A 22,366-nucleotide genomic window follows, 5' to 3' on the forward strand; every position below is an offset into this window, starting at 1 on the left:
CAGCTACGTCTCCTGCTCTTGGATAGGTGACCTTATGTAAGTGATGCCTTAGGAGGCTTCCAGTGTGCTTCCCTCAGTTCTCAATGTTCCAGAGGTGACCCCTATGTGGGCTACGTGTGTCCTTCTGTTGTGGCTTGTTTGCTCTCCCTGTAGGCACCCAGGGAGGCCGAGTTATGCTCCTGACCAGCTGTTGTAATGCTCAGCTGCTTGTAGTTGTTGTGGGCCCTTCAATCTCTTTATCAGGTGTGGGGAGCCCCAGCACAGTTGGCTGCAAGATCTAATACCACATTTGTGTTGCAGTATTTCTTTTAAGTGAGTAGGCCCCCAGCGTGGCAGGTTGTTAGGCTCAGGGCCTTACAATTGCTGTAAGCCTCTAGCCTATTAGGTCTCTTGTCAGCTCTCTGAGGATTGCAGCTGGGTGGGGCTGGCCTCAGGCACAGGAGCACCCAATTGTTTCAGGCTTTGGAAGGTGGAGCAAACCTCCTATGTGGGTCTTTGAGAAGCACAAGTCTTCTGCAGCTGACAAGCCCTGCCGCCCACAGGTCCACACACACAGTCAACACACTCCTGCCCCGTGTGCGCACCCCGACCTCCCCAAGCAGACCCAGTCTCTCCACGGCGGGAGCCCCACACACTCTGCCACTGCCCCACACTCTCCACCTGCTCCTTGTGCACACCCTGCCCCGCTCAAGTCAGCTCAGTTGCCAGGCTGCAGAGAATCCAGTCACCAATCTATGCAGGCCCACAAGTTGCCTGAGGGCTTGTTGTTGGGTGGGGCCAGTCTCTAGGGTGGGCTGCCTCCCCTGGCTGTGCTGGATTAAATCGGTGCTCTAGTGGGTGGGGCAGACCCTGGGCTAGCAGGCCTCAGGGAGAACTCCAATGGCATCTGTGTCAGCACGCTCACACCAGGCCACAACAATGGCTGCCGCCAATTTCCCAGTCCCTGGAGAGGTCTCACCCCTCACCGAGATGCACTCAGGGCCTATTAGGTGAGTCTCTTTTCACCACAGCACTGTGCACCTTTCTTTCTGGTGATTTTAGGATGCTTTCTGAAACGGGTGAGTTTGCGCGCGGGCCCTTTAAGAGCCAGTTTTAGTTTCTTTGTGAACCGGGTTTTCTGGGGGTCTCCCCAGTGTTTTAGTAGCAGGCAAAGTCAGATATTATGCCGCTGGTCTCGATTGTGCTGGGTCCACACAATGCCCACAGCGGGGGCGCTCCCGGCTCAGGGCCCCGCGCCTCCAGGGAGGGCTGCGGACCTGTGAGCTGCTCCCGGCGGCCGTGAAGCTGGCGGCTTGTGAAGGCGGCATTTTTCCTCTCCAGAAGGGGGTCTCTGCCTCTTCCACCTCAGTTAGGATTGTCCGTTGTTGTAGGAGTTCCTCTTATCCAGTTTTCACTTCTGTCTCAGGGGTAATTTTTCCACGAGTAGTTGTAAATTGGCTGTGTCCGCGGGAGGAGGTGAGTTCTGAGTCTGCTTACTCCGCCATCTTGACTCCGTCCTCCTCTAAGCCAAACTTTTTAAAATGACTTAAAACCCCCACATGATTGCCCCCCACGTTAGTTTTCAGACGTCTGCCATTACTTTCACTCTTGTTTACTCCTCTCCAACCACACTAGACTCATAGCTTTCTCCAAATGTGCCATGCAAGTTCCACTCTTAGGATTTTGTTCCGCATCTGCCTGGACCAATTTTCCCCAAATATCTTCATGGTGAACTCCCTTACCTCTTCAAATTTTTGCTCAAATATCCCCAAAATGGGCATACCCTTATCTGCTTAAATAAAAGTGTAACCCAACCGCAGTCCCCACCTACAATTGCAAGCCTTTTCCTTGCCCTACTTTATCTTTCATCTCACAGAGCTCATCACCTTTTAATATAAAATATCATTTGTGTGTTTATGTTTGTTGTTATCTGTTGCCCCATCACCTCTAGAATATAGGCTCCACGTAGGCTGGTGTTTTTGTTTGGTTCACTGAAGTATCTTTGGTGAATGACATAGAACCTGGCTCACTGTAGGCCATCAGTACAGGTTTGTTTAAGTTGAATTACCAAAAAATCATGCTTTGGGCTAAATATAGATGGAGGTATTAAACTCTCACTTGCCCTTGGAAAGGATTGGACAAAAGTTAAACAATCTTTTTTTTATTTATTTAAAAATTAGCAATTATATAGAATTGAGAATTCACTTTGGGGTACTTACAGTCCATGCGTTGTGTGAATTTTGACTAAGCAGTGTCTTTCTTTGAGTTCACCAAATCAATCAAGCAAGCAAACTTGGGAGTCTAAATCCAGACTTCCTTACAAAGTACATATTAAATGATCTTTGAAATTAAACATTAATGATCATGAACAATGAAGTAAGTTTCAAATGCCATATATCAGAAAGACCTTCAGAAGAAAAAATGTCATTTGACTCATTTCAATAAGCATTATTATGTTCAACAAATCAAGGGATGATATAATTTACTTTTTCATATTAAAGGTTTGCAATTTTCATCTATTTTAATGTTCACAGGCTCTCATAATTTTTGTTCACTTGTATTTTTTAATTAAATCCTTAAGGTATGAAGTTTTCTCTTTAAAGTAAAATCTTCCTTGCATTTTGCAAATAAAAGTTATATGCTGAAGTATTCAAATAACGTATATTATGCATCTGCTCCATCAACCTACTGAGAGATTTGTTGCTGAAATAAAATGGGTTGTTCTCTTGGTTAATCTTAAGCCATATTGAGGATTACATGTGAAAAACTACAAGTAATGATTTGATAGAGTGTCCCCATCTTCCTTTTCCTGTCCTTCCATTCCATTATGATGAAAACTTGAAATATAACTCTGAGCAAGAGCCCACTGCAAAGTCATTCCTTTCCCTTTTGAGTAATGATCTTCTGATTGTGAAATAATGAAAAGGTTAGAATATGCTTTAATTCATTCTTGCAAAGGTTATAATTATGTACGTCATTATTTGGGTCAAAGTCAAATCAATGCTTCCATTCTTCATATGTTAGCCAGGTTAGTATTGGATAAACATGATACAATGTTTGTTTCAACACTTAAGGAAAATATGTTACTGTAAACCTTTAATCTTAATGACTTTCAAATTTACCTCATGCTTGAATATTTATTTCTTTAAATGTCAACCTAAAATTTAAACTATTGGCCATGTAAAACAAAAAGCAGTCTATCTCGTCTCAGGAAATGTTTCTCAGATGGCTGTTTAAACATTGCAATCAGGATGAAAAGGATTTGAAAATCAATTGCATGCTTTCAGAATGTAATCTGCAGCCGTTGTTCAGAAATATCAACCCACAAGCACAGGAAAAGGAAATTGCCTCGATACATTACAGTGATATTTCATAGCATTTTGTATTTCAATACCAATGGGAATCTAAGAAATGTTGCCAGAATGTTAGTGTTAAATGTTTCAGCCTTTAAATGATCTTTCATTTTTCAAAACATATTCAATTCAATTAAAAGAAGTAAGGATTAGCATCTTAGTAAACTGTCACCAATCTATGAATAAACAGATACACTTAGGTCTCCTACCCCTGGGTCAACTACAGCCTTCCTCATTATCTGCATCATTATCTCTTAAATCTTCCGGATATATGACTGTCACCTATGTGCTTGAGACATTGACAATCTAGGTTTATTGTCAAAACATGATAGTAAAAAGAGATTTAATCTATTGAAAACATAAAAAATATTAAATCTAATAGTCTCATGAACAAACTGAAATCCCACCACATGTCAATTAAAACTTCCCATTCTAAACAAATAGATACAGTGGTGCCAAAATGGTAGATTTTCAATTAAATCTGTGTGTGTTTTCTCAAATGAATACTAAGTTCTATATTCTCAAAACTAAAATGTTGTGATCTCATAGTCCTATTTAATAATACTCTATGGTTTCTTATTAACTTTAAATGATTTTAATATTATTTTTATTATTTTATTTTTCCTGGAGGGACCCTTAAGAAACTGGTCAAGTCTCAGGGAATCTCTACATTAAAAGAAAAAATTATCTGCATAGCACACTATATATCAGAATGATCTGTAATTGTAGATATAATAATCTATAAATCATCTTCAATGATCTTTTAATTAGACAACATTTTCCTGTAGCTCTCTTTATTTTGGCCAATTTATCAATTCTATTTTTATATTTGCTTCTCTCTTCTTATGAGGACATCAACTCTAAAGCAAGTTATTAAGATAGGAAGAGGAAATTTCAGCCTCTTCCTCCCGTTTTTCATAAAAAAAAGAGTCCTGTTTGATACTTTTGCTTTATCATCTAAGTGGGCCTAAATATCTTATAAAAAAATTACTACTATACAATATTCTAGTGAGGTATGTTTTCTCACATGCAATATATAAAATATAAGTTTATTTTTACTGATACATTTCAGTGATTTAAGCTGAATAAAGAAAAAAGATAAATATATATTTTATGGAAAAATAAATATATAAAAAAGCAGGTACTGGAGGGGAGTTAACACTTGGAAAGAGGGAAAAACACAAGGTGAAGGCATTTCTCAAAGCTGTGCTTTTAGCCTGAGACTAGTCCAGGCAGGACTGGTCTGAGGGGGAGGGTAAAAATTCAGTAGAAAAACCCACAGCCTCCTTCTTTTGAAGAACTGCAAGACAGAGTTCAGGGCAATCACAGCCACTGGAATCTGAAGGTGAAAATCTCAGAAAGAGGAGAGCCAAGGAGAGGAAGCTCCGAATTCTGTGTACAAATTCTGCCCAAATACCTGGCTGACCCTTGAACCAGACAAACATGGTATTGACTTCAAAAAGGCCAGCTAAAACTCAAAGAATCGGATGTAAATTTGAGCTACCCCCCACTACAAGGAAGAAAGATTTTTGTAATTGAATTAACTGTATAGCTAATTGCATCTTAAAATAAAACAAAGAATATTAGCACTCTTAGGAGGAATATAACAGAACCCAGATTCTCTACATCATAACGTTTAAAATGTCCAGGATCCAACTCAAAATTGTTAAATGTATCAAGAAAAAGAAAAGCATAACCAATTCTCAAGAAAAAAAATAATGAGCAGAGTCAAAATCTAGATGACATAGATGTTGATATTAGAAGATAAGGATCTTAAAACAACTATTTTAACTACTCATCTTGCAAAATTCTTTCTTTTCCCTCAAAGTCAAGCTTTGAGGCTAAGCAGAAGATTCAAAGAAAGGAACCCTACGCAGTCATATATTTATGTTGAAAGGAAAGGAAGAAACTATAATTTTGTTGGTCAGATCTTCTAGTTGGCTTACAATAAGCCTAAAATCTTGCTGATATTCACCCATTCTCTGAATCCCAATCAGCAATAGAAACATTTCAAAACTTTCTTTTGCAGTATGATTTTTACATTCAGTTTCCCTTAAAGTCCAAAAAGCTTACACTTGAAGAAAAAAGGTATTTTCTCCCGGGTCTTGTAGTGACTTGTTCAACTGGATCATGTGATGACAAATGTCGGCTAAGTGAGCTAGCTCTGCAGCTGTTCTCTATCTTCAAAGCACTCAGCAAAATCTGCTTATATTTTTCTTGTATATACTCACGTATTTCACCTTTCAGTTCAATACACTATGGAAAACTCATCTTTTGGTAACCTACCCAATTTCTACGTGTGGCAGGGATTTTATGTCATCTAAGTGAGATTTTCAGGCATTTTTCTTCAATGTGATTAGATCAACTAGTTTTTGTGTAATAAATGGGAGTCTTTTTGTAGCATCATATACAATTTTTAAATTTAATCTCTAAAGGCTTTGGCACTAGTGTATCTCTGCAAAGAAATTGATTTGTTGGGAAGATGCAGGATTTTCTTTATTCTGTAGGAGGTGTAACCCTTCATGGAGCCAATTGTGGATGGAGCACTGTCAGTACAGACGCCAACGCGTTTCCTCCAAGAAAGACCTTTTGTTTCTAGATACGAATAAAACATTAAGTATATCTTTGCCTTTAATTGTTGGGGCCAGCTCTTTGTAGCAAGAAAAATGTATTTTCAGATTTGACCATCATTTAAAAATATTTCAAATGCTAAAGCTTGACATGTTTTGGTGAAATCTGTTGACTTCTCAACCTGGATACAGAAGGGTTTTTTGTTTTGTTTTGTTTTGTTTCTTTCAATGTAATACAAAACATCTCCTCTGTAGGATGTGACATGTCATCAATATATCAACATATAATGCTATTTGAGAGTGAAATATTTTTGCTTCTCTCATACTGCATTGTTTGCTAGCATTTTATTCACTATGCATGCTGGAATTATTAGGTTCTCAAAACCTGACTTTCCTTTATCTGACTATGCTTCAGTTTTACTACTAAATGACTTTCTTTCTAAGCATTTGCACTAATTATAACTTTGTAAATAAAGGCTTCATTCTGAGATTCCAATAGCTCCTTTATTTTTCGAATGGTTGTGAAATATAGTTTAGTGTTTTTAAAATTTTACTGGAGCCATTGCCACATTTACAAGTTGTTCCTAGTCACCTCCTCCCTCAGGTGATTTCCAATGGTATTCAATAACTTGGATTACCAACACATGTAAAACTTATTGATAGGAAGCTTTCATTGGAAAGACTAACTTTTTGGGATCCCTTGGTCATGAGGGCAGTAAAATGACAGAAGACTACAATTCTTCATCACTAAGCATCTCAGCATTGTCTGTAGGCCTCAACACAGAATCCTCCTCTTTCATCTAACACCTTCCTTTAAAAATGACAAAATCGTACTCTAAAACATGTTTGTAAAACATAAACACTTACAGAATATAAAAAGAAGAACACAATAAATAACAAAATGAAAAAAATTCCAAAAAATATGAAAACTTCCTAATGTAATTTACTTTGGATCTATACAGTTCATTGATTTGCGATGTTTACAATAGCAAAATGGTGGGAGACGGGTGGTAATTGGGAGAGCAGCCAAGTTACGGTGCATAAAAAATTCCTTCTTTAGAAATAAAATTTCCCTCCAATTTTCTGTCACACTAATAAAGGTCCTTTGCCCTTGTAAGTCAGTGGGCAGTGCATATGGGGCGGTTGGGAGATGAAATTCAGGAGGGAGAGGCCGATTACAGCAGCCTCCTATTCTCCCCTCTAGGCAATACAACCTTCAGAAACTGAGAACATATTCAACCAAAGCAACACAATCTTACTATAAATTGCGCTATGGGGATGAAATATTTATAACAAAACTACTAATGGGTACCTCTCCATTATTATTCATATTTCCTGATTTAGTACAGCTATTCCATCCACCTGTATTGTTCAGGTTCCCGCTCTCCTCTCACATCCTCAGCGTCGTATTTATTCTACACAGCCCATCAAAATATGTTCTACAAACACGGTTCCTTTCCTAAGAAGAACTCTGAGGTTAATTGTTAAAGTGATAAGACGTTATCTCTCTACCTTACACAAGTTTCATTAACTTCTCTGTAATAACATGTGGGGCTCCATCAGGGCACGTAAGACTTTCAAATGTTGGTACGAGGGGCAGGTTTGCTACTGAAAAAGCCAAAATGTGAATCTTCTTGAACTTAAGGCATGGACTAAATGTTCAGAGTTGCTCCCATTTTCATAGACCCAAAACAAGTGTCTCTTTACAAAAGATACAATTACAGAAATACAGGTTGAAAGCAAGCCAGTGTTTATACAAATATATCACTGGAGTTAATATTTGAAATGATGGAAATCAGTATATATAGGCATGCTAATATGTAATACAAACCACAGATAGGTAAAATATCTGTATAATATATATTTTACATGTTTATATATGTATGTGTATAGTGTACACGCATGGGTGTGTGTGTGTATACAGAATTAGAGAGATAGAAGGGAGGAGAGAGACATTAATTTTCCATTGCCGCTATAAGTAATTACTACAAACTTAGTGGTTTAAAACAACAGAAATTTATTATCTTACAGTTCTCAGTCTGAAATCTCACTGGACTAAACTCAGCAGGGCCACATTCCTTTTGGAGTCTCTAAGGGAGAATCCTTTTCCTTGCCTCTTCCAGTTTTTAGAGAGTGTCCCTGGCTCTCAACCGTGGTTCTTTTTTATTTTTTTTTACAACCATGGAAGAAGCTATATTTGATTTAAAAAATGTCAAAATGTTTTTTTGTGATTACAGTTCAATAATGCAAACTATCACCAACAGATTGTGAAGACAAAATCTATTTACAGCAAAAGTCACTATAGATCATTCCGTGGTTCTTTTCCTCCAGCTTCACAGCCAGCAATGCAGGGTTGAGTCTTTGTAACATCACGTCATTCTGAAACTGCTTCTGTCATCACAGTTCTTTTTCTGACTCCCCTCTTATGCCTACTTCTTCCATTTTTAAGAACCTTTGTGAATATATTAGGACCACACAGGTAATCCAGGACAATCTCGCTATTTTAACATCAGCTGATGAGCAAACTTACTTCTGTCTGCACACTTAGTTTCTCTTTGCCATGTACCTTACCTATTCACAATTTCTGAGGATTAGGACGTGGACATCTTTGGAGGGTCAGGATTTGGTTTACCACAGAATATATTCTACATTTGGGGAAATAAATCCTCTATAAATTTTCTCTTGTTGAAATTCTCAGCACATAGGGAAATTATTGTTGTGTATACTCCTACAGGATGTTGAGGTTTATCCTTATTCAAGCAAATATTGTCCTAAACCTACATAATATTAAAACTATACAAAAAGTCAATTTATGGAAAGAATATGTAAATTATGAGAAAAAATATCTCTGAAGCTCATGCCAAGCTTACTAGACTACTCTATATTTATGAGAAACATTTGTAAACTGTGGAAAATTACATCTCTTTTACGATCCTTCTTCTAAATCTTCAAAGGTGATATACACATACACATATACATATATTCACACACATACATATGTGCATGTGCACAAACATGTTTATGCATGTATATCATAAACACTTATATTCATATACTATACATATTATTATATATACATATGTGCATATACAGTGTACGTGAATACTCATACAATATATATATAAATATATTTATATTCAATCCTCCTTTTTCTCAGATTCTGTATTTGTGAGTTTGCCTACTTGCTAGAATTTATTTGTAACCCCCAAATCAATACTTGCAGTACTATCAAGGGCATTCATGGACATGTGCAGAGCAGCAAATGTTTGAGTTGCCTGACATGCATGGTCTCAGATGAGGTTGAACAAGGCGACACTCAGCCCTCTTTCAGCTTTTGTACTACAAAGAAGTGTTCCTTTTGTGGCCTATTAGTTTTTCTCATTTTTATGCTTTTTCCTGTTTAAAATGGCTCCCAGATGTATTGTTAAATTGCCGTCTAGTGTTCCTAAGCACAAGAAAGCTGTGATGTGCCTTACAGAAAAGATAAGTGTATAAAATAAGATTTGTTTGGTTATAAGTTATAGTGTTGTTGGTAGTGAATTCAGTGTTAACAAAAGCAACATATATATTGAATAGGGTGTCATTAAACAGAAACACACATAAAACAAGGTTATGTATTGAGCAGCTGACAAAAATCTTGTGACCAGAGGCTCTCAGGAACCTAATCCTGTAATTCCCCTAGGAGCAATAGTTCAGTGTTGGCTAATTTAGTGTTTAAAGTGACCTCATAGAATATAACTACCACAAATAATGTGACTTAACTCACTCTATCTCTCTCTATCAATGGCATAATTAATAGCTTAAAATTTGGTAACATAATTGGTACCCTCGATTTTCTAAAAGAAATATAAAATGTAGTTAATTGCCAAGCATATGGGATAATGAAAGGGCTGGAAATTAAGGATGACACCAGTGAGGCTATTGTTGAATCCTTTGCTTCATTTTTTTGCACCATCTAGAGGGAGGTTAGTGGTGGGTAGAGGAGTATGGACTAGAACAGTGCATGGCAAAGTTTTACATCAAATACAATAGAATAAACTTTCCACAATACGTATATACTAAAACAGTATTCTCTGTTTTTTTGGTTTCAATAAACAGACTCCTTTCTTTTAAAAAAATCATATATAGCCTTTGTCAATAGTGTAAATACCCCCTTTTAATTTCAGCAATGACTTACTCCACGATACGAAGAATACATATATGGCACGGAAAAGCAATAGATAAAATAAATACTAAAATATAATTAATCTTTAATCTGTTTAATTTAACCTCATAAATCAGAAATCAACTACTAAGTGTGTTTAGAATCCTTATTTATATTTGAATTGCATTCCCATGGTCTTTTGACCTGATACACATTTTTAAAGTGGAAATTGCCTTATATTAAGAGGAGTTTACTCCCATGTACGTCACCACTTAAGAAAAAACAAACATCAAACAAAGCAATGTTGATTTTTCCTTCTTAGGGATTTTACAAGAAGTAAAAAGAGTTAGATTAAAGAGAAAATGTGGACGTAAATTTTATTTCATTTTGTTTTTTCCTGCCTTGGGCTAATGTAGACTTCAAATTCCATTTCAGAGTGAGTTTGATGTTTCTATTTGAGAAAAAAGAGCTTCAGGAACCAATTAAAAATCTAGTTTGGGGATTTATTCCAGCCTGAGGAAGAGAAGCAATTTAAAGTTAATTCAAGTTACTCCTTCTTTAAAAGTACAATCCGTCTCCTAGGCAATGGGCTTATTGATTTCTTTTGGTTAGATTTAATTTTGCCAAAGACTGGGGATTCACCAAAATTTCAAAGACTTACATTAATTAACCTTTTTCTCATAAAATTTTTTGTTAGGGGGAATATTATTTCTCAAATTGAAATACACCTATACAATCATATACAATCGTTTGATTCTAACTTATAGAGTACACTAGCAAGAAACATCAGAGGCCTCCACTCATTAAAGGTGACCCATGAATCATCTTTTGAATAATGAACTAAAAGAGAAAAGAGACTGCAAAGAGAATGAGGTATATAGTCTTTTATCTGTACGTGGCAACATATAAATTCTCAGAGGTGAAAATAAATGAATTATGTATGAATGAGAGTAAGCTTTCTACAGGACGACGTGCTAGGTAATGATTATATTGACAGAGCAATTGATAGTCCAGTTGTCCTAAGTAAGAAATGATTAATTGGGGCCGCCCCATGGCTTAGAGGTTAAGTGTGCAGCTCTGCTACTGGCCGCCCAGGTTCGGATGCCGGGCGGGCACGGACGCACCGCTTCTCCGGCCACGCTGAGGCCACGTCTCACATACAGCAACTAGAACGATGTGCAATTATGACATACAACTATCTACTGGGGCTTTGGGGGAGAAAAAAAAGAGGAGGATTGGCAATAGATGTTAGCTCAGAGCCGGTCTTCCTCAGCAAAAAGAGGATTAGCACGGATGTTAGCTCAGGGCTGACCTTCCTCACAAAAAAAAAAAAAGAAGTGATTAATTGAAATTATGCTTAAAAATAAATATTGTTCCTGAAAAAATAAATAGAGGCCTTGGGAAAAGAATAAAGTGAATATTTTAAATTTAAAATGATTCAGTTCAGTGAGTGAAATAACGACAGGCTACATAGAGCCACATAACATTTGTTGTCTAATTCAGTTTGGTCAATCCAATTTTATTGAACATCAGATTCCCTGTTAGCCACTAAAAGTTCTTAAATTGGTGATGACATACACTGAAGATCATTTGCCGATATAAGATGGTGATTGTTGTGATAAAAACAAGCAAAAGAAACTACTGAAGCACACAGGGAGTTAACATCTAGATTGGCTTAGAATTTCAGACATGGCTTCCTGGAAGAGACAGCTTCTCTTGTGGCTTGAAGATAAGCAGAGTTAAACTAAAGAAAGTTGGGAAAGATATTCCAAAGAATGGGAAAACAGGAGCAAGAGTATATGGGCTGAAGGGAAATTATAATTGTCAAATTTCTGGAAGACAAAAATGGTAAATACAATAGGGATGCAGTCAGAAACAGCAGAAAAAAGTAAGGGACTGTTTTCTAGGTGAGAATAGAGGTCTTTTTTCTCCCCCTAACGCCTAGTTGGATGATTAAGTGATAGGTTCATTACAAGGAGATTTTTAAAATATGTAAATGATTTTGATATTTAATTTGTTAAGCTGGCTGTCCGAGTGACGTGTAACATAAGGAAGAGCTGAAAATCTAAATTAGAGAAATACGAAACTACAACTGATAATTGAAACAATGAGGTCTAAGTCTTCAAGCAAAGAGGAAAAAATAAGAATGAGTACAAAAATTGGGAGACTGTAGGAAACAGTCATTACAAACCATCTCACATAAGCAGGTAGCATTTGAAACTGGCAAAAGTTATTAAAAGAAGGTGAAATTAAAATGTGAAATTGGAGTAGTTTATTCAAATGTGCATACAAGAAGTCATGTTTTGCTTTCATAAGTGTTTATATGAACCTCTAAATTAAATGAAATCACTCATTTCATTTTCTACAAGCCTTAACTACATTGTTTTCCATCTATTTCACCATAAAATTCTGAGAAAGGAAATATTCTCAATAAATATAATGAAATATATGATTGAGATATATTTGAAAAGCAAAAGAGCAGATCTATTATCTTCTAATTCTACTTTAATCCATTCCGTCTTCCTAAATTTTAGACAAAGGCTTAGAAATCACAGAGGTCATAGCGAGAAACAAATGAAAAAAGACAAACGAGAGTAATCAAATACCAATTTTTGCACAGAACAATTCCTAAAGGTAATTAGTTCCAGCAAACTGCTCTCCTATTCCTTTACAGTCATTAGTCATAACCTTGATTCTCCCAAATCCTTAATATGTATGCAGTGTTTTAAAAAAGACATTGAATATGCAACTCATCATATTATTAAATAAACTGATCATGTTCATTGTATTAATTTGAACCATTGATAATTTGGAAAAGTCATAATCCATATCTATCAAAATAGCAAATTAATATTTTCCTTAAATATGGTAAAATTATAAGAAAATATCATGCAACGACCATATATGTTATTTTGTGATACAAATATTGATGGTGTTACCACTGTTATCTTACCTCATTATTCCCCTCAGTTTCATCTTCTATATATTTTTTACTTTTAATTTAATTACCTCATTGGTTAGGTTTCAGTTGTTGGATAAGATTGGACTTTGTTTATTTGATTTATTTTTGGAAGGGGGTCAGAGATGATGATATAGATCATAGCAATTTACTAAAAAAACATTCAGAAAGAATTCCACATTTCTGGGGTTCTGTACCTTTATTCTATCACAGATACAACTCATATAATCATTAAAAAACTTGTCAACATTCTTACATGTACCATGTTAAATTATACAGTACAAATTAAAATCAACAATCTGCCATTATAATTATTGTTATATTTTTGACACAATTTTGAAATAATAAAAATAAATCCTCACATATTCTAATTTACTGACTATATCAGAATAAATATGTGTATATATATATATGAATAAATCAGAAAATGAGAATTGTGTACCTTTTGAAATAAAAAAATGTACGTATAAAAGAATTTTTTTCCTAATTCAAGTATCCTTTTAACTTTATATTATCAGTCACAGAGATAATAGTTTTTTGTTGTTTTGTATTCATTCAGCTACAATGCTTTTAAATAAGTGTTACTATCTTTGAGCATAATGTTTGTACTTTCTCACAGTGACTTGATTTTATAAAGGCTTGCTTTGTAAATGTGATATTGTCTGGAAATTTACAATGCCAACTTATATTGTGGTTATTAATTTGATTAAATTTCAGAAACTTTAATTTTCAGAAAAATAAACAAATACATTTTAGTTAAGTTATGAAGGATGTGACTGTTAAAACATGGAGTTTACAGCCCCATACTTAAATCAATCTATATGTTCCTTTGATTTGTTACGTTTTCATGAGAGTGGACTACAATGTTATTGCCTGAAGATGTATAGATTGTTTCACATACGCGCACACACACACACCCCCACCATCTGCTCATTTTCACTTACCTTATTACCTTGCTAAAAAATGTGTCTCTTTGTACCAAATTATATTATGAATTGAATATGATAGTCTGGCTTAATTTTCTTCTTTTGCTTTATAGATTTAAATAAAGACAAACAAGAATATTACTGTCTCAATGTCCTTGTGATTATCTTTAAGCAAATATGTCTGTTTTGTAGTTCTTTAAAGTACTAATATATCTGAAAAGAAAATTAACTGCTATCAGAGGTATCTGAAAATATATACTTTAAAAACTCAATATTAATTTCTTAAATATAACACAGAGACATACATATTTTATAAAACAATATTGTGACTACAATTTTTTACACTACCTTTTAAACAAATATTTTAACACTAGCTACGTATTCCCTATAACATGATGAATAAAATATGGATCTTCATTGAGTTAAAATTTTCCAATGATCCAGCATTTTTGTTTGGTTCAAGCTTGCTATAAAGAAATACAGTAGAGGCAGCAACTATAATAACTTAAGACTAACATCAGAATTTGCACTGGTGTTTTATACTGATCTAACAAAGACAATTCAAAGGGAAAAATGGAAGAAAAAACTTGGGTTTACTGAGGGGTCTCTTATATTATAAGTGATTAATGATAAGTAGATTTTATTATTTTTATCATCTACTACACTAGCCAAATTTTATGAAATCTTACTTTTGACCGAAATATTTTTTAATAAGACTTTACATTGATGCAAAGTGATTTTTTATTTCAGATGATTAAAGTAAAAGGCTTTAGTAAATTACAAATAGCTAAAACATATAATACTTTATATGTGTATAATGCTATCCTATTCACTATTTATTTAATCCTCACAATAATCTTTTGAGGTATGTACTATGCCATTTAACAGACGGGAAAACTGAGGCCCAGTTAGGATACTTTCTCAAGGTCCCAAAGCTCATAAGTGATATGGATGCTATTTCAACCCAAGCAGCAAAAAAATTTGTTGCTTTCAGCCAGTATGCAATATGGCAAATTTGATAGCAAGATATTTTTTATATTTCACACCAAGGGTGTTAAGGATCCAAAGAAGATATGTCATTAATAATAGACTGATGGGGGCCGGCCCCCGTGGAGTAGTGGTTAAGTGCGCGTGTTGTGCTTTGCTTGCTGCTGGCGGCCTGGGTTTGGATCCCGGGCGCGCACCAATGCACCATTTGTCAGGCCATGCTGTGATGGTGTCCCGTTTAAAGTGGAAGAAGATGGACACAGATGTTAGCCCAGGGCCAGTCTTCCTCAGCAAAAAGAGAAGGATTGGCATGGATGTTAGCTCTGGGCTGATCTTCCTCACAAAAAAAAACCAAAAAGACTGATGAATATTGTCAAATATAATCTTTTTTGAGGTTTTTCCACAGTCTGACTTTTAGGTGCTTATGTACTTTTATTTGATTATTTTAAAGGATTTTATTTTTTCACTTATTAAGCCAATTCTTTTTAATTAGAGATACAGAGTTTTTACATTTTCCTTTTTAAGGATTGACTCCATAGTTCTATCACAGCCCAGGAACACCCAAGTACTAACTGTATTGCAAAAAGTATTCTGACTCTGGTAAAACAGATCTGCACACAATATTTAGTCACAAAGGACCGTCTTTATGATGTCGAGAGAATCATGAGTAAACTTTCTAATCACGAGTAATCATATGCAGCCTAATGTAAATATTTGTTGTGCAATTATTTCCAATTTTAGATCTACATGGTATCACAATGCTTTTTGTTGGTATTTAAAAACGTCTGCTGTTTGTTTTTAGTTAAATGTTTCTTTAAGAATATCACGTTGTTGTTTGTTTTTAATGGAAATCAAATCTCTATTTATGGTAAACTGGAGCATATTGCAGGATATAATATACTGAAAGATAGTTATGTTTGTGATCCCTGCAAAAAAGCCAACATAAAAACGGTGATTTTAAATAGCAAGTTTAATTACGAACTGAACTTATCTATCTTAAAGTGGCTTTCTTTTGCTTTGCAAAGTTTTACTAATATTGTCACATATACGTTTTAAAAAGAGGGATAAAACAAACTAAAAATGTTCATTAGATAACCTTTTCTTCTTACAATTTTATATTCACTGTCTGTGTAGCAAAGGAAGTGGAGGAAGGATAAAAGACAATTTTAAAATGTGAATTTTTTAATCTAATTTATTGTTTAATTTATGTATTATATTGTTTAATTTAGTAGCAAGTCAATTTATTTAACATAACCAAAGTGCTTTTCATCATAGATATAAATACCAGCTAAAATCTGAAAAGCTGTAGCAAAAAAATAAAAACAAAATACATTAAAATAACTTAATAAACCTAAATGTTCTTTTGGCGCTGTGGCCATAACTAGTACTTGCAATGATTATATCACAGCCTCAAAGTAATTGTCATTTCAGTGGCCCATAATTTGAGAGAGTTTGAAATGTAGTAATGGGTTACTAGGACAGACTCTGAAGTGTGTCTTAGTCAGGAAGCGCTGCGGAAACAATTCACAAATAGGAGAAGGGTGCATGGATCTACCAAATGATTCAATGTTTCTTTCAGTCTCGAGAATTGGTAATTTCAAAATAAAATAAACACTTCGTGATTGTCACTGAAACAAGGAAATTATGCAATCCAATTCTATGATAGGTGAAAAGTAAAATAAAAACCAACAAGACAAAAAAAGCCAGAAGGATTTTGTGTCTCATTTCCTGCTCCATAAAAATGATTTCAGTTGGCGGCCATAGCCCCACATGGCACAGAGTTAGACTTTTAAATCAATTCCAGAGATTATGGGACAATATAAACAGAAGTGCCAATTTTAGGGCACTGATTTTCTAAGTGTCTTGGAAAGATCTAGAGTAGGTGTCTTTGAGCTGGGGAATAGTTGGAGAGTTTTCTTTAACATATTTTCCCTTATATCAACGCTTGAGAGAGTAGGGACTAGAATTAAGTCAAATTCCATCCTTTCCACATTGGCAACACATAACTATAACCCCACTAGTAATCAAAGGCACATTCTTTGAATAGATCAGAATTGAAAACATGCAGATTTTTATATTTTACTGATATATTATTAAAGCCATAAAATGAGCATCGAGGAACGTTTTCAATGTTCCATCTATGGTATCCAAAATAATTTAATTAATATTTTTGAATAGAAAATAAAGAATATGCAAATGAAACCAGTACTGAATTTCTAATAAGGGCAAATCTAGTAAACAAGAAAAGGAAACGTTATTACATGTGTTCAGATGGATTTATACGGCTTACTACGAAAATCTATTTACTGTCGTCAGAGCTAACAGAAGCTTAGCCTGAGACCTGCCAGGTAAAGCCTTTCATCAAACGTGAACACTAATTAAACTTTGATTTTCTATGTGTAAAAAGTCAATATACCAAAGAAATGCAATAGCCTCAATTGTGCTTTAGCAATTTTAAATATTTTCTTGAAATTACTACAAAAACTTTCAACAGTATCTACTAATACATCATATTAGAGAATTTAGTCTCACCAAATTGTAATTAGAGTATAAAGGAGAAATTAAACTTATAGACAATACGGGCATTCTTGTTTATTTATATGCAACTTTAAAAATAAAATACTTGTCAACGAAATTAGAAGGTGAATATTGTAACCTTCATTCAGACATTGTATTTTAAAAACATTGCCTTACAAAAGAGTGAAATCCTTTTTTTTTATTGTTTTTGCAAATACATAGCGTGTACTTGAGGTCCACAAATAATAAACAATTTAATGAGCGTTGACTATTTAGCAAAAGCACATCTTCTAGAAATAGGAACACACTAATAAGGTACAAAAAAGGCACTGCATTTTTCTTCTTTTTTTGGTTTGAGAGTTAGCCTTGCAATTAAAAAAAAAAAACGAAATGCTTAGGTATTCCAGATATATATAAGAATTTACAAGATACAGAATTAGAGCAAAGGAAAGAGCTTAGAACTCTTTGGAAAATTCAAGTAAGTGTTGATTAAAGAAGTTACCTGTTGAGTATGTAATGTTAGTGTGTGTGTTTGACAAGAAAAAAAATTACTCTCCAGGACATTCAAAGGCAAAGAAACAGCGTATGCACAGAACATGACAATTTGTATCCGTTTGGAAAAGTTAGGTTGTGGAAATCATGAATGATGGACAAAAGTTTGCATATAGTATTCAGGAACTTATATCATTTTTGGAAGTATTGAATGAAGTTAAACAGGGAAATATGGGTAGAACGGATAATGCATTTTGTAGGGGATTAGTTTTGGAGCCAGTGACTTGTAAGGATAAGATTAAAATATAATAAAACATTTTATTGGGATCTATACTAAAGATTATATTAAGTTTATGTTAAAGATTATATTAAAACCTATATTAAGACAATATAGATGTGCATAAAAATTTTAATCAATTTGAAATATATTGGAGAAGTAGAATTAAAAGGACTTAGTCTTAACTCCACTCAAACCCAGTACCCATCATGTCCTGTCATTTTCATCTCTCAAATATAATTTCCTCAATACAGCAATCTTTGTATCCTCACAATTTTAGTACAAGCTACAATCATATCTTACCTGAAATCCTGCCCCAGCTACTTTATTGTAGCCACTCTGGCCTCTTCTGAATCTCTGTCCTTATTGCTGATAAAGTACTTTGTACACAACACAAGTGTGATCATTGACTTCCAGTTGTGCATCAATGAAGACCAATCTCCTCAATATAACCATGAAAACCGTTTAGGGTTTGGCTCCTTCCTATCCCCGAAGCTTATCTGCCACATTGTTTCTCTCCAGCCATGCTAGCCTGGCTTTCTCTTTCTCTTTTTCAACACCATGCCCCTCCAACCATAGGGCCTTTGCACATGTTCTTTCCTCTGGAGGGCCAAACTGTCCCTCTTTGTTGAGTCAAATGTTATTTATTCTTCTGTTATTAGCAGAAGCATGGCCCCTTTGAGGAATGATTACTGATACCCCTAGTGAGATTAAATGCCTCTATTTCATATTCTCATAGAATTGGTTCTTCTCCTTTGTAACACGTGTCACCTCTGAAATTTTACATGCATTTATGATGGTTTGATTAATGTTTTTCTCTCTCACTAGAATAAAAGAGGAAATTGTTATGTTTTTGCTAACCAGACCCTATCCCATGCTTGACATAATAGGCACATATTAATTATTGTTGAGTCAATGAGCCTTTTGAGGCTATATTAGTAGTTCATATGTAGTACACTGAAATATTTCTCCTTTTTTTTTTTTTTTAATAAAAATGAGGAGTAGCCAAAAGTTTTGAGCAGGGAAGTTTAAGTGATGAAAGATGCATTGTAAGACAATCTAAAATCAGTATGGAAAATGGATTGAGGTAGAAGAGAGATGTTCCAGAGAACAGAAAGGGCAGGAAACAAAGATTAAACTATCCCAGCTGAAAAGAATGTGGAGACCAAGGATAAAATAAACTATGAAAGTATAATATGACAATTATAATTCGAATGGGAAGGCATAGATAAAAATACTGGGCATAGAATAGGAAAGTACAAATGTTGCAAATCTTATGAATAAAATTAATGAGTATTATTAATAACTTTATATATAGTATATTTGAAAACTTAAATAAAATTCATAAACACAACTTACTAAGACAGAATAAAAAAAAATTAAACTTTGTTTAATAATCATTTAATTTTTAGTAGTTTAAATCTCCTCACAAGGAAATGCCTAGGAATGGTCTTGGCTGAGTGGACCTAGGTGAGTAGGCCTCAGAACGGAGTCATTTGGCCAAAAAAGAAGATCTATGTGTAAGCATGCCAGCTTCAACCTGGGCCTGGATTGCAATGGTGGTTGTGGACCTGAGTATTTACCGCCACTCTCTTCAGAGGTTGCAATGCACTGGCATCAAGTTTGGTGTGTGGAGGGCAACTTTCTGCCATGAGCCCAGCCAGGTAAATCCTTTATGATTTCCTTTGCCTGGGCCTGAAAGATCACATATAAGATTTTGGCCTGGAGCTGAATTCCCCAGTTTTCCTTTCTGTGCTTAATTTTAAGTAGTTTCCATTGAGAAATCTTCAAGTTCACCAATTTTTTCTTCTTTGAGATCTAATTTGCCATTAATACCAATAAAAGCATTGTCTTCATCTTATACACTTTAGTTTTTATCTCTAGTCTATTTGTCTTTTTTAAATTTTTCATACATACTTAAACTTTTGAACATATGGAATATAATGTTTTAATTTTGTTTTCTGCTAATTCCATGTGCTAATGATATGTGTCATTTATGGATCATTTGTACTTGATTATTTTTTTCCTCTTCATTATGGGTCATATTTCATAGCTCCTTTGCATGCCTGGTAATTTTTAATTGGTTTCCAAACTGTGAATTTTGTCTTTCTGGGAGCTATTTTTTTTTTTGCTTTTCTTTAAATATTTGGAGTTTGACTCTAGGACATAGATACATTATTTGGAAATAGGTTGATCCTTTCAGGTCTTGCTTCTAAGATTTGTTAATCCGAATTGAATTAGTCCTCAGTCTAAGGATTCCCCCACTCCTGAGGCAAGACGCTCATGTGTTCTGTATCAATGTTTTGTGAGTGATAGATTTTCTGGAGTATCTAATGGGAACAGGCACTATCCTAGGCACTGTAATCTCAGATTTTTGGATAGTTCTTTTCTTGCACGTGTGCTAATCATTTCTCATCCAAATAATTTAGGTGTATCCCCTGCAGATCTTCAGAGTTCTCTCATTGTGAATCTCTCTCTAGTATTTTCTTTTGCAGAATCTGGGCTCCTAGATCTCCCCAGAATCTCAACTCCATCTCTTCAACACAGAGAGCCCACCAGGCTCCACCTGGCTTCCCCATCCTTGAACTGCATCCTGGAAAATCTCTCAGGTAGTTAAGTTGGGGCAGTGGAAAAGATTAACTCATTCAGTTTCCATCTTCAGTGTCTTCAAAACTGTTCATTTTTTAATATTTTGTCCTTTATTTTTGTTCTTTAAGGTTGGCAGAAGATATGTCTTGTCACGGTTACTTTGTCTCAGCCAGAAATGGAAGGCTGAATACATTTCTCATATGAACATACAAATGTTCCTGACTATTGCTGTGTTAAATAGACCTGACACTTGATTTCTGATTATATCAATATAATGCATTGAATAATATCACTGTGAAAAACATTGCTAGTAAGCTTTAGATTGAGGGAATTTTGCTAGAAGAGTATATGTGGAGAGCAATAGAATGATTTTGATTTCCAATACTAATCAAACATTAGTAATGTTTTACTAGACATAATTTTCAGAACACTGAAAGTCTACAGGTCAGTTTCATTTTGGGGACATATTTTGTTTGTCCAGAAAAATGTTCTTTCTTTACTTTGAATTTTAGTGTTCTGAGACAGGTTGTATACACTCTGATTTGTTCCTTATCCCTCACCTGGCTGCAGCCCCTGTTTATATTACATACCTGGATATTGAAGGCCTTCAAAATTGTAACTGCTTCCTCCAAAACAATAGTATTCTAAACTTTTCCTTGTCCAGTGTCTGTCTCCAACTTTGAAATATTGGAAAAGTCGCTACATAAATGTGCCTAGCTCTAGTGTTTTAAAATATCTTTCCTGTACCTTTGGAAATATTTTAACATACCAAAAGAATAATGGAGATTTCTCCATGTCTGCGTATTCACTGTCAGATCAAAATGTCAGATGCAATTTTTGGTTGCTTCAATTACCTAGACCAATATTCCTAGTAGCCTTTCACTCACAAGACCATCAAAATTGACTTCACATATTTGACCAACTGTATTTTAATTTTCTGAGATTTTTCTGTTGCAATATATTTGATTTTCCGGATATTACATGCTATTTCCCTGAGATAAGCCATTTTTATTAAAGAAAGGAATGGACTAATTTTGAGTAACTGATTGGAATAAGACAAATCCCTGAGGCTAAAAGGTTAATAATACTTTATAAGACAAAAAATTATTCAATTCTAATTAGTAACTATTGCATACAAAAGAAAACAACAGAATATTTTGTAGTATGTGGGTACTTAAAATATTTTATGGTATACGGGTACATTACTATCTAGTAAGGCAGATGTATCTATTACTGTGATTGAAATGAGTTCACCACTTTGTTTGAAATAAATTCTCTGGACAAGTTCCATGGATCAGAATAGTATTATACCTTTCAGTTAAGCCTAAAGTGGCATGTTAAAATAAAGTCTTCTATTGAGTTAATTGCTCTAAGCCAACCTACATTTTGAGAAAAATGATATGAAAATTAATAGCTAATTTCTTCCCAGCTGCTATTTAACTCAAATACGATCTCACTTCATAACTCAGATTAAATTGATATTTGTCCACTTATTATACATTTGTAATTTGCATATTACTCACAGTTCTCATTAATATAATTTGTATAGGTGTTTTTACCATGTCATATCAAT

At 34.7% G+C, this 22,366-nt stretch overlaps 1 long non-coding RNA gene across 1 annotated transcript; it reads left to right on the forward strand.

Annotated features, from left to right (window-relative positions):
- The first annotated feature begins 842 nt into the window (after nucleotides 1-842).
- On the forward strand, nucleotides 843-21,251 carry LOC147914587 (uncharacterized). The gene is made up of 3 exons (XR_015555048.1): nucleotides 843-989; nucleotides 20,700-20,813; nucleotides 20,922-21,251. It is a non-coding gene; the product is annotated as an uncharacterized LOC147914587 (long non-coding RNA).
- Nucleotides 21,252-22,366: the final 1,115 nt, after the last annotated feature.

This window comes from Ceratotherium simum, chromosome 18 (assembly GCF_057802395.1).
Source record: "Ceratotherium simum simum isolate JZ-2026a chromosome 18, ASM5780239v1, whole genome shotgun sequence".
Taxonomy (NCBI): Eukaryota; Metazoa; Chordata; class Mammalia; order Perissodactyla; family Rhinocerotidae; genus Ceratotherium; species Ceratotherium simum.